The 15,357-nt window shown below is 53.1% G+C and overlaps 1 protein-coding gene across 1 annotated transcript in view; it reads right to left on the bottom strand.

Annotated features, from left to right (window-relative positions):
* Nucleotides 1-7,360, bottom strand: part of FOXN1 (forkhead box N1) — a 30,589-nt gene extending 23,229 nt beyond the window's left edge. Inside the window, exon 1 of the mRNA XM_011940782.1 lies at nucleotides 7,147-7,360. The gene's annotated coding sequence lies outside the window, so the exon portion shown is untranslated. The remainder of the gene's footprint in view (nucleotides 1-7,146) is intronic.
* Nucleotides 7,361-15,357: the final 7,997 nt, after the last annotated feature.

Genomic DNA, 15,357 nt, shown 5'->3' with positions numbered 1-15,357 from the left:
ACTGCAAACTCCACCTCCTGGGTTCAAGCGATTCTCCTGCCTCAGCCTCCCAAGTAGCTGGGATTACAGACGGGCACCACCAAGCCTGGTTAACTTTTGTATTTTTAGTAGAGACGGGATTTTGCCATGTTGGCCAAGCTGGGGATGCTTATTTCGTAGATGGAAAAAAAGGAATGTTTGGTTTCAAGGAAACAAGAAATGCTACCTCCCAAAGCTCCCATTCATTCCTTTCTGAGACATACCTACTAGGACTGCTTCTGTCCTCTGCTAGTCTGAGAGATCAGCCCTATTGGGTTCTTCCTACTCCTTAGATGCTCCTTGCCAGAGACCTCCCACCTAAGCATCCTCAGCCCCCAGGGATCTTTTGCTCTTACTCCTGGGTGTCATTCATGGTCTGCCTCTTCCACCCTCTTGCCTCCCTGCCTACTCTGGAGTACAGGCTCTGAGGCTGTGAGTCTACCCCAACATCTTGCTCCCAGAAGCAAGGTCAGCAAGCTTGCCCTGCCGAAGTTAGTTGGGGAGGGCAATTCCCAGTTCCAAGTACATAAAACCCTTAGACAGGCAGTTTAAGGAGAAGGTTCTCCCACCTCCACCTTCCCCAGGTTCTAGAGATGGGGTCTTGCTTTGTTGCCCAGGCTGGTCTCAAACTCCTGGGGTCTCGCTTCAGTCTCTGGAGTATATGAGACCAAAAGTGCATGCCATGGTGCTCACCTATTCCCAGGGATTTTTGAAGCCATGGCTGAGTCTGATGGTGAGAACTGGCCTGACCTGTGACTTGGAGATGGACAGGGTGACCTAGAACCACTGAGGGCTTGACTGGAAAGCTGGGCTTTTGAGAAGGAGGAACTTGCTGCCTGCTTGATCCTTCCAGGGGGCAGTGTGGAGAAAGAAGTGATCTGAGGCTTTAGACATTGGTTTCTAGAGAAGAAAGTTCCCTGAAATCCTCAGTCTGCCCAGCTGTGATAGGGGCCAAAGAATGGCTGATGAGGTGGGGCATGAGTAAAGGACCAGGAGGCTTTTGCACAGATTATGAAGCCTGGCCTTCATCCCTACTACAACAAGCTTCCTTCAGCTACACTGGCTGAAGGGGATGGAGAAATGGGCTGAGGGATGGGATGAAGTGGTTGACCTCTAAGCACTCATTAGCTCTGGGTCCTTGTGGCCCAGAAGTCCCACCTCGGGCCGGGTGCGGTGGCTCAAGCCTGTAATCCCAGCACTTTGGGAGGCCGAGACGGGCGGATCACGAGGTCAGGAGATCGAAACCATCCTGGCTAGCATGGTGAAACCCCGTCTCTACTAAAAAATATGAAAAACTAGCCGGGTGAGGAGGCTGAGGCAGGAGAATGGCGTGAACCCGGGAGGCAGAGCTTGCAGTGAGCCGAGATCGCACCACTGCACTCCAGTCGGGGCGACAGACTCCGCCTCAAAAAAAAAAAAAAAAAAAACAGAAGTCCCACCTCTGTAATGAAGTCACCCAGGACTGAGCCTGATGGTCCCACCCCCAACCTCCTGTGGGCTAATAGGTAATTGGCTTTGGAGGTGATGGGCTGTGGCAGTGATTGGCAGCAAAGGATTTGATCTCTGAGACCAACAGACATGTTGGAGCTTGGTCTCACCTCCCCTGTAACCTGGCGTTATCATCTCCGGAAGCCTTCACTGAACCCAGATCCCGGCTTCCCTGCAGAATCCCCCTTTTCCCTCACAGTGAGGCCTCCTTACCAAGGACTGCAGGAGGGTCCTCTCCCAGCTCTGCTCTCAGTGTGGGCTAGTCATGGGAATAAACTTCGTTCCCTCTTTTATAAAACGGGGTCCTCATCTTTGCCCTACATACTTCACCTGGCTGTCCTGGGGACCCAGTGAGAACCAGAATGTCAAAATCCTCAGAAGTTAAACCAGCACCAGCTTGTCTGGTGCCCCTGCCTCCTCCCCTGGGGTCCTAGGCCTGTACGATTTCAGGAGTGGGATGGGGCTGAGTGAGATCTTTTTACCTTTAACCATCCCCCCTTTCTAGGGGTGTGCCCCAGGGGGATGGTCAAGAGGGCCCTCGTCTTGCTGATGCGCTCCCTCTTTGCCTGTCCACCTGAGTGGGGGCAAAGAAATGGCCCAGGATCCCACTGTCTGTGGGGCCAGGGGCCTCTCACACTCTGTACATATCATTATCAGAACTGCTCATTAATACAGATCTATTATTAGGGATATTAATTCTGCCACCACTACTAATAATACAGATTTAGTACAAGACAAATACAAACTGGTGCACCTCCTCCCTCAATGCCATCTGGCACAGGGGACAGGCAGGTGGTTATCTCCTTGAACTTAATAAGCCTCGGAGTGAGAAGTGCACTGGGAGGCCCTCCCGCCCAAGCCCCTCTTTATTTGACAGATAGGGAAACTGAGGTCCCACCAGTGGGAGAGATTGCTCCCTGCTATGCAGGCATCTGTGCACTGCTCCTTCCTCCAGGCTCCGGGGCTATGGGAAGCAACTCTGAGCACCTAATCATGTCCCTGAAGAAGGGGCAGGCTCTGGGGGTGTTTACCTGAGCCCATCCAGCTCCTTGGCTCCAGCTGCCATCTTTCTTCCTTGACCACCCTCAGAGCATCCTGGGTTTGGCATTGCCACCCCAAATAATTTTTTCTCCAAAACCCTTCCCACTTCAGGCAGATTGGACATGCTCATGGGAAGGCACAGAGAAGCAGAGCCACCTCTATCAAACTGCATGCTCTTGGTGCCCAGTGTAGGCTCCAGGAACCCTCTCCAGAGGAAGCCGGGGACACTGCCCCCACTGACAGTGAGGACTGCTGTGGTCACTCCGGGCCTGCATGGAGGAGGGGTGCTAAGTGCAGAGTCTGATAATTGGGTTTTCTGATCACAGCGGTGTATGTGTGTGTGTCCTTCCTCATGTACATCCTATGCCTTCCGAGACTGATGGGCTGGTGCAGTCTGGGACATGGCTATGGAATTTACAAGTGTAGGTGGGGCCTCCAACTGTCTCCAGGCAATCTGGTTCCAGGGATGCACCCCATTCTCATTCTCTCTGTGTGTGTGCTTGCTTGTGTGTCTCTGTGTGTGTCTCTGTATGTATCTCTCTGTATGTATATATGTATGTGTGTGTGCATGTGTGTATCTCTGTGTGTGTGTCTGGGTGTGTCTCTGTGTGTGTGTGTCTGTGTGTGTGTGTGTCTGTATGTATATACGTATGTGTGTGTACATGTGTGTATCTCTGTGTGTGTGTCTGGGTGTGTGTCTGTGTGTGTGTGTCTCTGTGTGTGTCTCTGTGTCTGTGTGTGTGTCTGTGTGTGTGTGTCTCTGTGTGTGTCTCTGTGTCTGTGTGTGTGTCTGTGTGTGTGTGTGTCTGTGCTATAGTTTGTCAGAGGCAGTGGGGGGAGCCCTGAGGGCCCCAGAGAGTGTATGAGGGCAGGATTTGGAACTGACTGACCGTGCATCCTCCTGTGAGCATGGGGTGGAGGGCGAGGCTCAGACCTTGCAGTGGGCTCTCTGTTGCAACCTGGAAGGGGATGGGAGGGTCTTGAGGAGTGCCTACCCCTGGAAGCTTCTAGAGTAGCTTTGAGAGCACAGGTTCCCTTTTCCCCATGACTCACAGGCTGGCTCTTCAGTCAAGTTCCTCAAGAGATCACGATTCAGCGAATTCTCTCCATGGCCCCATTAATCTGAGCTGACTAAGCAAGGGCCACAGGTAGGGTAGAGACCCAGGGATGTGCACTACTAATCAACCCTAAAAATCCCTGCTCCTGCTTCCATGCCCCCATTCCTTGGCCCTCCATGCCTAATAGGATCAGTTACACTCCCGGCCCCCTGAGAAAGGCTGCCCCGGCCCCACTTTGGGGCTCTCTGATAGTGTCTCTCCATCCTCCCTTCACTGCCACACGCCCGCAGTGTGGAGGTCTGTCTGGACACTAGGTCTCCACTTGTCTTGTGGCATCTGAACTCATTTTTACTGTTTGGCGAGCGTCCAGCCTTTACAGCCCAGATAGGATGAGGAAGCTAAGGGTTGCTCCAGGGATGATCTCATCCTGCCTGTTTTGTCCATTGGCATGGCTCTGGGCTTTTCCTCAACGCTCAGAGAACCTGGAGGACACCCCAGAACCTGGCGGGGATGCTGGTGAGAGGTGTTGGACTCCAAGAGAACCTGTGACATAGGGGGAGATACATCTTGAGGAGTGGAGTAGGAGGGGGAGATGGGGATAGGAGTGTGGTTGGAGGTCAAGTGATGAGGTGAGGTAAGGAGGAAGGAGCAGGATGGGGTGGTGGTGATGGAGGCATGTTTGGGGATGAGGATGAGTAGGAAGGGGGCTGGGCTGGGATTGAAGATGGGAATGGAGGTAGGTTGTGATGGGGAAAGAGACAGAGACAGGTGGAAAGGTGAGGGATGAGGTTGGAGTTGGGCACAGAGAGGCAGGGAGGGGCAGGGGATGGAGATGAATAAGGTGGAAAGACCCAATGTATTCTGGAACCATGTGGTTGGTGCTTTTGGGAGGCCCTCTCCCAGAGGTCATCTTGTCTTTCCCCAGCTCCTGGAGGTCATCTCATCCTTCCCCAGCTCCTGGGCATGTTGCCAGCCCAACCCCACCCATCCCAGATCAATGGTTGCCTCTCCATTCAGGAAACCGCCTTCTGTGGTCACATAGTCCAGTCAAACTCAACCTAAAACGCTGAGAACTTTCTCTGAAGTCTATCAATCGCTCCTGCTGCAGAAGCCTGTCTTGGCTTCCTGAGCTCCCCTCTTCCAGCCACAGTGGGGATGGCAGGCTGTGATTTGGAAGGACAGAGGGGAGGGCCTACCTGCAGGACCTCGGTCCCCTCCATCCTTCTGTTATGGGCGGATGGGGGGGCAGGCATTCATTAGAATGTGGAGTCGGAGAGAATAAGAGGGGCAGCGAGAGTGGGGTCTTTCTGTCCCTGCCAGTGCCCAAGCAAGCAGGGCATTTCAATGTGACTTAGAACAGTCTCTGCCTATGTGCCTGGGCCCTGTGCAGGCGATGGGGGTTCTGCTGGTGAAACCCAGGTGTCAACTCAAACCTGAAAGGGGGAGGTTAGACATCAGGAAGGACTTCCTGGCTAGAGAAGATGAAGAGTCCAAGGAAAGAAGTGATATGTTGCTTTCTTAGAGGCCAGATGGGACTCTCCGGGGGATGGGGGAAAGGAAGGCTTTCCCTGAGGCAGCGGAGGGCACATGACAGAGGGCGTGTGTCACCAGTGGGCTTTCCCCCTTGTCTTTAACCTTCCTAAGGCTTCTCATGATGAAGCCTTTTCACGATGAAGACGGCACATTGGAGGCAATGTGGTGTCAGTGTGTGGATGAGACAAAGCTGGGGAGCAGGGAGGGGTCCTAAGCCCCCTAATTTTTCTCTAGCTTCCCAGGACCCACTGGTCCAGAGGATTCTGGGGCTCCCTGAGCCCCTGGGAAATAAAGTCCTCTGAGAACTCCCTGGCATTCCCGGGAGAACAGGTTCCTGGCTCTGGGAGGGAGTGAGGCGCCGGGCCTGGGGGGGCAGCGTGCCTCGGCAGGCCCTGGAGCTGGGAGCTGAGCTCGCAAAGGCAGCGCGGGCGGGGCTGGGTGGGGAGCCAGGAAGACATGTGCCTCTCCCTGTGGCTCCTTTGCCTCTGAGGATCCCCAACCTGGGGCAGCCCTCACCCCCTCTGCCCCTCTTCAGGACTCAGCCTGGCTCTGTCCCTGCCTGGCTCACCCTGAACCCCTCACAGAGCCACAAGAGAAAGGGACCAGGATAGGAGGTGCTGCCCCTTCCTCCATCCACCGGGGGTGCCCTTCTACTGCCTGTGTCTTGTGGTCAGGGAATGAGCAAGATGGTAAAAGGGACTGAGCCAAGCCCGATGGGGACAGGACTGCAGTGCAACGCTGCCCTTGGATCCGAGGAACTAGGGTTCCCTGGTGCGGGAGGAAGAAGGTTACCGGGCAAGCAGAGCTGGACCCTGCAGTGGTAAAGATTTCAGAGAGGCTCCAGGAGGGACTTCATGACTGTGAGGAAACTGACCAGATTTTCTCCTTCAGGGATTAGGAAAATTAGGAAGGGCAGCCCTGCCCGACGTGGGCAATGAGTGGCATAGGGGCAGGGGATGGATAGGGTGACTTCCCAAGAGGAGCCCCTCCACCCGGGTCCCTTCCCGCTGACCAGTTGTGCATTGCCACAAAGCACATCCAAACATATCCCCCATGCCTGTAGGTGCCAAGAGAAGAGGCAAACACACCCACTCGTTAGAGTCTACTCTTCATCCAACGGGCTTCTTTGGATATTTAGGGAGGGCCTGGGGGACTCCACGGGGAATGCCAGAACCTTATCTGAGCAGGTAGTGGGTGGGGAGGAGTCAGGGGAGCTGGCAGGCGCTTCCTGCTGCTTCGGCCATTTCCCTAAGGGCCTTCACTCTTCACACCCCCAACTCTAGGCCCCAAAGGCCTAAGGGCTCCCTGCCTGGCCCAGTTCTGCTCACCAGGACTCTGCCTTAGGGGTCTTGCGGGAGAGAAATGGAGTTGGGGATAACAGGTGACTAGCATCAACTCCTAGCCACAGCACCTGTTTGCCACCTGTCTGCTTCGCCACAAGGTGCACCATCTCCTTCCTTTCTGCAACCCAGGTCTCTGCATGGGCCCAGGTATCTAGACCCCAGCCTGGGCTGCATTTAGATGTTGAGCAATTCTTTGATCTGCACAAACCTTGGTGCCCCCAGCTCCCAGAGCTGGGCTCTCCCTTCTTCACTTGGAAAACCACTAGACGGAGAACATGGCCCCCTGCCTTTCAGCTCTAGTTTTCCAGAACTAGCACTTCTGAATCCTTATTACCCCCAGCACAGGGTGAGTGAGCACATCTCCAACACACAGAGACACACACAAAATCCAGCACACACCAGAATGAGACCTACACCACAGCAAGAGGGATTAAAGTTGGACAATCTAGAAAAGGAACTGGAGGGGGGCGCCGGGGAGGGGGTGCCCCTTGGCCTCCAGGCACTCACCCGAATTCTGAGTCTCCCTTGAGCTGCAGTGAGAATGTGGGGAGCACCCAGGTGCTCCCAGTCACTCCTGAGCCCCGTTAAAAAGGCAAAGCCCCTCCCCACGCCGCAGCCCGGCCCTGCTGGCCTCCACGGCTGACTTGGGCCGGGGTTCCTCTTACCTGCTCAGTGAAGCAGGTCGGCGTGGGGGCCCGGGTCTGGGGGGCCGGGAGCTCTGTCCGTCTGTCAGTCCGTCAGCTCCGCCGTCCTGGGTCTGTGCTGACATCAGGTGAGGGGAGGCAGCTGCCAGGTGAGCCAATAATTATGATATCAGCTTCCCCTTGCCCGGAGGGGCTGCTGCCAAAACGGGGAGAAGAGAAAGGTGACTAAGAAGCTAGTTTGCTCCTTGGCTCTTGTTTGACAGGTACCGGCTCCCGTGCCCGCCCCAGCCGCGCCCCGGCCCCCCCCAACCCCTCCCTCCTCCTGAGCTGGCCCGGGCCCCCTCCCCTGTCCCTGCCAGCGGGCACAGCCTGTGGCTTGTGGAGGTGGGGGTTGTCCCGTGGCCCCCGCCTGCACTCCAGAAGGGGGATGTCGCCCCACACCCCCCACAGGTGGGGCACAGGCCTGTCGGAGCATGCACGTGTGTCAGGAGAGCCTGGTCGCCACATGTAGGCTCATGGAGCCCACTCACGAGGTTCTGGGGAACAGCGCTGGGTGGCCCCCAGGGTTCTCTGAGGCACAGCATGGACAGGTTGGGTCCTTCAAGGGCCAAGCATTAGCACAGATTTGCTGGGAACTGCCAGCCATCTGTCTGTCTCTCCACAGCTCCTGCAGCACCTCGAGGGTGTCTCCTTGTGGGTGGGGGCGTGCGCACCCACTTGAGCATGTGCCGGTGACTCCCATCTCCCTCTCTTTCAGGGGGAGACACATGCAAGTCTGTCTGCATCTCCCCCTGGGTCTGTACATCTGTCTCCTGGGTGGGCGTGTGTCTGCGTGTCTTCCCCTGTGTCTGTGTCTCTGTGTCCCTGGACCCAGGCCTATGTGTCGTCCGTGTGTTGACACGCTTATGTCTGTGCACACGTCTCTGCTGTGTGTCAGCAATCTAGCCCTGTGTGAGCATGTGGGTGTCTGTGGGCGTGGAGATGGGGACTCCCTGGTTCTGTGTCTTCATCCCATGGCCACTCTTCACGGTTTGGAGGATAGAAACAGAAACCTGAGTGGCTGTTGCCCTGGTCTCTGGCCCCTTAAGAGTCCATGTTGAGGGTGAAGCCTCCCTGGTCCCAGCTGGACTCAGTCCTGGAGCCTGTGCCTGCTCCCTGACAGCTCTCTGCTGCTCCCCCAGACCCTGTCCTCACCTCCTTCTCTCTGCTTCCTTTCCATCTTCTTTGCCCTCCAGCCCCTTGTCTCTTGTCCCTGGTCATTCTTTCCCTCCATCTCCCTGACCCTTGCACTGGCCTCTAAGCCCACTTGTGTCTCTTCCTGGAGCTAAAGGCTCTAGGGACCTAGTACCAGCACTGCTGACCAGCAAGGTCTGGGATTTGGCTTCCGGCCTGAGGGTATGGACAAGTCAGCTCTTCCCCAGTGACTATCTCATTCCAAGGAGAGAGGGAATATCAACCCTGACCAGGGGAGAGTGGTGGTCATCTGGTACAAGTGTGGAGCATACTAAAACATTTAGAGAATTCTTAGTCGAGGCAGAAAATGTTCCGTACTAAATATCCATTTCAGAAAAGAGGGTGCAGAGGCAGACAGCAAGGAACCCATTTATAAGTGATGGTTAGCTGTGTGATCATCCATACTCCCCACTCTGAGCCTCAGTTTCCTCATTTGTTAACAAGGGAGTGATACTCACCCACAAGGTGGTTGTGAGGATTTAGTAAGTTTGTATGTCTAAAGTTCTCAGCATAACCCCAAGTGGCCCCTTTCTCTTCACCAAGGCCAGTGGTGCTGGGAAAGAAATGAGGACGTGCTGGCATGCCCACTCGGGTATAAGAATTGTGTTCTGGGGTTAGGACAGGCACCCTGACTCAATCCACCTTTTTCTGGGACTCACAGTAGCATTCAAAGCTCTGCTCCCTTAACCCTAATAGTCAATGGAGTTTCACAGTGAAAGGGCAGCTATCAAGACCTGGGTGTTTGCTAATTGCTTCTATCTGATATACACAGAGCTAACTGTTATTTCTAGACTCACAGGTATTTCTGTATGGATACTCTGGGCACAGAAAACCACAAAAGTTGTAATTTGAAGGCTGCCATGGTTGCTATCAATGAACATTATTCCGAAAGCCCCAACCAGTACGATAAGAAAAAGAAATAAGGCATTAATATAAGGAGGAAAGATGCAAAACCTTCAAGAATTACAAATGTTGTGCTTATTTAGGAAATCGAAGAGAATCAATTAAAAGACTATTACAACAAATGAGAGAATGTAGTAAGATAGCAGAATATACCAGTGTATAAAAATCAAAACCATTTCTATACAACTAAAACAACCAATTAAAATAGGAGATAGCTGGGCGTGGTGGTGCACACCTGTAATCTCAGCACTTTGGGAGGCTGAGGCGGGTGGATCTCTTAAGCTCAGGAGTTCGAGACCAGCCTGGGCAACATGGAAACACCCTGTCTCTACGAATAATACAGAAATTAACTGGGTGGGGTGGCACGCGACTGTAGTCCCAGCTACTTGGAAGGCTGAGGTGGGAGGATTGTTTGAGTCAGTGATTCAGAGGTTACAGTGAGCCGGGAGGTTTCAGTGAGCCACTGCATTCTAGCTTGGGTGACAGAGTGAGACCCTGTCTCAAAAAGAAAAAAAAAGGAGACAAAAAGATTTAGCTCACAAAAGTAACAATACAAAATATCCAGGAATAAACTTAATAAGAAATACATGAAATCTACATGAAGAAAACAATAAATTTTTACTGATAAACATAAAATAAGACCTGAATAAACATAAAGGCATATCATGTTCCTGAACTAGAAGGCTAAAAAAAAAAAAAAAGAAAGAAAAAGAAAATAGAAAAAAGAAAGAAAAAAGACTGGGCATGGTGGCTCATGCCTGTAATCACAGCACTTCAGGAGGTGGGAGGATCGCCTGATCCCAGGAGTTTTGACACCAGCCTGGGCTACATGCTGAGACCCTGTCTCTAAAACAGCAACAACAAGAAGACTGAATTGTAAGGATGTCAATTCTCCTCTAAAGACAAGCTGAATGCAATTCATATCAAAAGTCAAAGGGATTTTTTGCCCCCCAAATATGATGGGTTGATTCTGTAGTTTGGGGGAAGGGTAAATCTATGAGAATAGCTTAGAGTTTTTTGAGAAAGAAGACTAATGGGTAACTTGCCCTGTCAGTTTTCAAAATGTTCAATAAGGCTTCCACAATTAAAACTGCAACTTTGATACAGAAATAAATAAATTAATGGAAGATAATAGAGTCCAGAATAAACTTGGATATTTGTGAGAAATGGGCATACGATAACAAGGTATTTTAAAATAGGTATATAATAGTAGGGTATTTTACTTTATTTTTCTGAGATAGGATCTGTCTCTGTTGCCCAGGCTGGAGTGTAGTGGCATGATCATAGCTCGCTGCAGCCTCCACGTCCTGGACTCAAGCGATCCTCTCACTTCAGCCTCCCCAGTAGCTGGGACTATAGCTATACCATGCTCAGCTAGTTGAACAAAAAAATTTTTTTTGTAGAGATGGGGTGTTGCTCTGTTGCCCAGGCTGGTCTCAAACTCCCAAAGCACTGGTATTATAGGCTTGAGCCAGGACGTCTGTACTGCAAAGTATTTTAAAGTAGCAAGTAAAAAATTTAATAAATGGAGTTGGGACAATGAACTTTCCATTGGAAAGAAATAAAGTTAAATCCTTCTTCATACTATACATTTAAAAATCCAGATGCATTAACAATCTAATGTAAAAATGAAAATCATACAAACAAATAGAAAAAATGTAGGAAACATTTTTATGATTATGGAGCGGAAGAAGGCATTTATAAGCATGACATCAAATGCAGAAGCCATAAAGGAACATATTGACAGATTTGACTAAATAAAAATTGTAAATTTCTTTAGAGCAAAATATAATGCGAACAAAGTTAAAAGACATAACATAGCCTGGAAGAAAGTGTTGAAACATATATAACAGATAAAGGGTTAATATTCACAATATATAAGGAGCTCCTCTAAATAAATAGTAAGATGATTTCACAGAAAAATCGGCAAAGGACACAAGCAATTCACAGGTAAAATATAAATGGCCAAAAACAAGTGAAAAGATTTTCAACTTCATTAAAAATCAAGGAAATGCAAATTAATTCAGGGGCCAAGGGTCTCAGGGAGGCCCTGATGGGATGCCCAGGAGAGACTGTAGTTGTCACCTCCCACAGTGAGACTGCTTCTGGCAGATGAGATGAACTTCTTTCTCTTCCAAGTCAGGATCCACCTCTGCCCCAGGAATGGGTGCGGGCTCTGGCTCTGGCTCCCTCTTTCCTTTGGGAAGCATGACTTCCTCATTGCATGCAGTCTGGGAGTTGAAACAGGAACCTTGGGATTGCCACAGACCTTGGACGGAAAGGGGATTTGTGAGGTGTTTCTCCTCTGTCTCTAGATAGGACCACCCTGTCCTTCTCTCACCATGCCAGCCCTTCAGAATTCTCTCCTAGGCCCAGAAAGTGTCTAGCCTCAACTCCAGCTACTGCAGTATTGGGAAAGGACTTCTGTCTGGAGCTCTGGTCCCACACTCCAGCACCCTCATTTCAGGTCCTCAGATGGAGCTGAGCTGGGCTCTGGCCTGGAGGAGCTGCAGCTAGGTGCTTAGACAGGCTGGGGCCAGAGGAAGCTCTGTCCCTCTGACGACTGGAGGTTAGAAGCAGTTCACTGTATGCTGCTGAGCTGTGCCCAAGGCTGGGCTGCTTGGAGCCAGAAAACAGCCCTGGCTGGGGTTGGAAATCCCTGGGGCCAATGTCTGCTGTGCTTCAGTCTGGGGAAAGACCCTAGGGATGCTAGGAAGAAGGAACAGCATGTGCCCACCCTTGGGAGCCCCAGTATGATGGAGGAGGGGGACCCCTCCCTGAACCCTGCATCTATCTGCATTGACCATCTTCTGTCCGCTTCTGCCCATGCAGGTTGGACTTGCTTTTCCAAAGTGAGTTCCCAAGATTTGAGCCTGCTGCTTTCCAAGTCTCACTCCACTGGTGTGCAAGACCCTGAAGAACATCCACAGAGGAACAGGGCAAAGCCATGAGGCCTTGAGGCCCAGAGACCCCACGTCAAAGAAGGGGTGGGGAGATCTGGGGTTAATTAGGGTGAGCTTCCTGGGGAAGAGCAGGCAGCTCATTGGCTGTGGCTGATGGAGAAGCACCCAGAGCTGTGAAGGGCATGTGGCGGGGCAGCTGGGCTGAGGTCTGAGCCTGTTCTGGTTGGCTGACCCCCTGGGAAATCCAGGGAGTTTCCAATCTGAGAGCTTGGGGGGGAGCGGGGTGGAGGAACACAGAGTCCTGCTGGGTGGGGAGGGCTTCTCACCTCTTGTCTTAATCCCTCCTGCTGTGGAGGTGGGAGAAGCAATGCTGGGGTGTGTGTGTTTTCACTGGTGTCAGTGTCTGTGTAAGTGTGTACCTCTGCATGAGTGTGTACGTATTTACGTTTGTGTTCTCACTGTCACGTGTCACCATGGGTGCATGAAGTCTGTGGAGCTGTAACGCGCTATCGGGTATGTCCGTACCAGAATCTATGTCTAAGTGTGGGCATCCACATGCAGCGAGAACACTCAGGTCTGACGTGGCATGCAGAGGCGTCTGAGCAACTGTGCGTGTACAAGTGGCTGTGGCTGTGTATGTCCGTGTCTTTCTGGGAGTGGTCCCGTGTGTCTGTCAGGCTGTGAGAGCCTGTAATGTTGTGTGCATGAGTGTTTGTGTGTGAATGTGTATAACTGTGTGTACACAGGTATCCATGTCTGTGCATGTGTCTATAGGTTCTGTGGGTACCCAAGGATCTGTGACTCCATGTACACACATCTGTGGGTCTTTCCACCCTTCAGAGCACTCTTCTGAGTCCCCGTCACACTCTTTCCAACCAGGCTGCTGTTTCCTTCTTCGCCTCCTCCTCTGCACAACCCCTTCCCCTTCCCTTGCCAAACTGGGGTGGAGGCTGCAGGGGCCTGCTCTCTAGACTGGCACCCCACTAGAACTTCACCCACCCAGTTCTACCCGACCGCTGACCCAGCACTCCTTAGCTTCCTCCACCCTTCCCTCCCTCCTTCAGAAAAAGCAGCCTCCCCTCCAAGACTGTGAGGAGACAGGAAGTCATGGCCTGCGCCCCCAAGGGGCCTAGTCTGGGGCCAAGGACCTTAACCTCTAGAACTGCACTTTGGCTGGGGCCCCCGTCCAGGTGAACTCAGAGAGTGGTGTGGACAGCCCTGTCCCTGCCTCCACAAGCTCCCTAACAAGCTCCGCCTGTCCCTGGGTCCTCTGGTTGCCATAGAGAGCTGGTGCTGCCTGGCAGGAGGAAGGAGTAGGGAAACAGGGACACTCTCAGGACCTCAGGGGACAGGGACAGGGGAACACTTGGCTCAGAAGTCTGGGCCTCTCTGCTGAGCTTAAGGTGACATTGGCCAAGAGAGGTCAAGACGTTTCTCAAAGTCACGCAGCACTCCACGTATGGCAATCCAGAAAGAGCCTTGGAGGGGAGCGTGTCCAGCTTCCCTCTGGGAGCAAGAAGCTCCTGTATGCTTCCCAGACATTCCTCCTTAATGCACTGTTCGCTGTGCCAGGCCCTGTGTAGGAACTGGGGACACAGCTCCAAACAGGCAGATTGTCCTCACGTTGCTTCCAGCCTCGTCGATCTTAGCAATGGGACGCTCACTACCGCAGAAGTTGTTGAGTCCCAGTACCACACAAGTCCGGCTGGTAGGAGACACCCAAAGTTCACTGCTAACTTCCTGGAAGCCATCAGTGAAGGGGTATGGGTGCCTGCGCAGGAGGCTGCAGACCTAGTCCCAGCAGGGCCCATCTACCTGCTGCAGCCTGGAGTGTGAGTGGAGGAGCCGAGCTGCTGGGCTGCCTGTGCAAACCTGACCCAGCTGGCAGGCCCTTCCTTCAAAGACTGGCCCAGGCCATGCCGCTTTATTGCCCAGTTAATGATGGTGATTAGGCCGACAGGTGCCACCTGCTGCCTGTCCACCCTCCTGCCTGCTAAAGAGGGTGTTTTCTGAGCACCTAGGGGAGGCTTGGCTGCAGAGCCCTGCCAGGACATCCACCACGGCCGAACTCTCGACCCTCAGGCTGGCTGGTGTCCATCTCCTTCCTGGAGAATGCAGGGCCAGCCCGGTGCTCACTTTCTGGGACTGCTGTGTGATCTCAGTCCACACCCGTCCCTCTCTGAGCCTGACTGAAGAGGAAGTGTGCTGAGAACAGTGGGCAGGGCATGTGCACCCTGAGAAGCACGCTCTCGTTTTCCCCAGCCAGGTTCCAGAAGGAAGTAACCGCAGAGGGTCCCCTTGCAGATGGAGCTGGGCTGCTCCTTAGGGAGCCACTGCATTGTGGATAGGCCACTGGGGGAGCCCCCCCATTCTGGGGCCGACCTGTTTCCAATGCAGGGGACTGTCGCCTGGGGCTTTGGTGGGTGGGAGGGGGTCCTCCTGTGGGTCTGAGTGGGAGCCGTAATTTATGGCTGTGTTTCATGAGTGAGGAATGCCAGCCTGGGGGGCCAGGGTGGGGCTGGAGCCACCCGCCTGACACTCCTGGCTCTCTGGGATGCCTGGCATGTCCTGTCAGGACCCCCTGTCCCCTGGGGACAGCCGTGTACTCCCCTGCACAGTGCCTCCTCCTATCTGCACTCCCAACCCCCAGCTCTGGGAGGACCCAGTGAAAGCCTGGCCCAGGGGGATCCAGTATGAAATCCTTTCTGGTTTTCTCTCTTCACAGCCCAGCCCCCTTTTTCATTTGGGCATGAAGGTGATGGGAAATATCTCTTTTCTGTCCCACTGGAGCAGGAGGGGATGGGGTGAGACTCTAGGAAACTTCCGTTTGGATGAATTCAAGGTGGACACGCCACTGTCCACAGTGGGAGAGACTTAGCATCAACACAAAGATGAACTTCCAGCAGGGAAGGGCTGTTGGGCTCGAAGAAGAAATGATGGATGTGGTATCATTCTTCCCCATCCCTACCCCCACCTTGCTAGATAAATGAAAACTCTGGAGTCCATGAGGGTGTGGGGTGGGGGAGTGTAGGGAGGCCAGGTGGAGGCGGGGCAGGGGAGGTGGAATCATCCAAAGTTGTCTGGTCCTGGACTCTGAAGGCCATGCCAGTTTCCAGCCTGTTCCTGTGCTGCAGGATGAGGGTCCGTCCTCTGGGCACCCAGCACAGGTCAGCCTGCCTCCTCTGGCCTCGTG

The sequence above is a fragment of the Colobus angolensis genome, unplaced genomic scaffold (assembly GCF_000951035.1).
Source record: "Colobus angolensis palliatus isolate OR3802 unplaced genomic scaffold, Cang.pa_1.0 Scaffold193, whole genome shotgun sequence".
Taxonomy (NCBI): domain Eukaryota; kingdom Metazoa; phylum Chordata; class Mammalia; order Primates; family Cercopithecidae; genus Colobus; species Colobus angolensis.
Note: the sequence above shows the minus strand (reverse complement) of the source record. Positions and strands in the feature narration are given on the sequence as shown.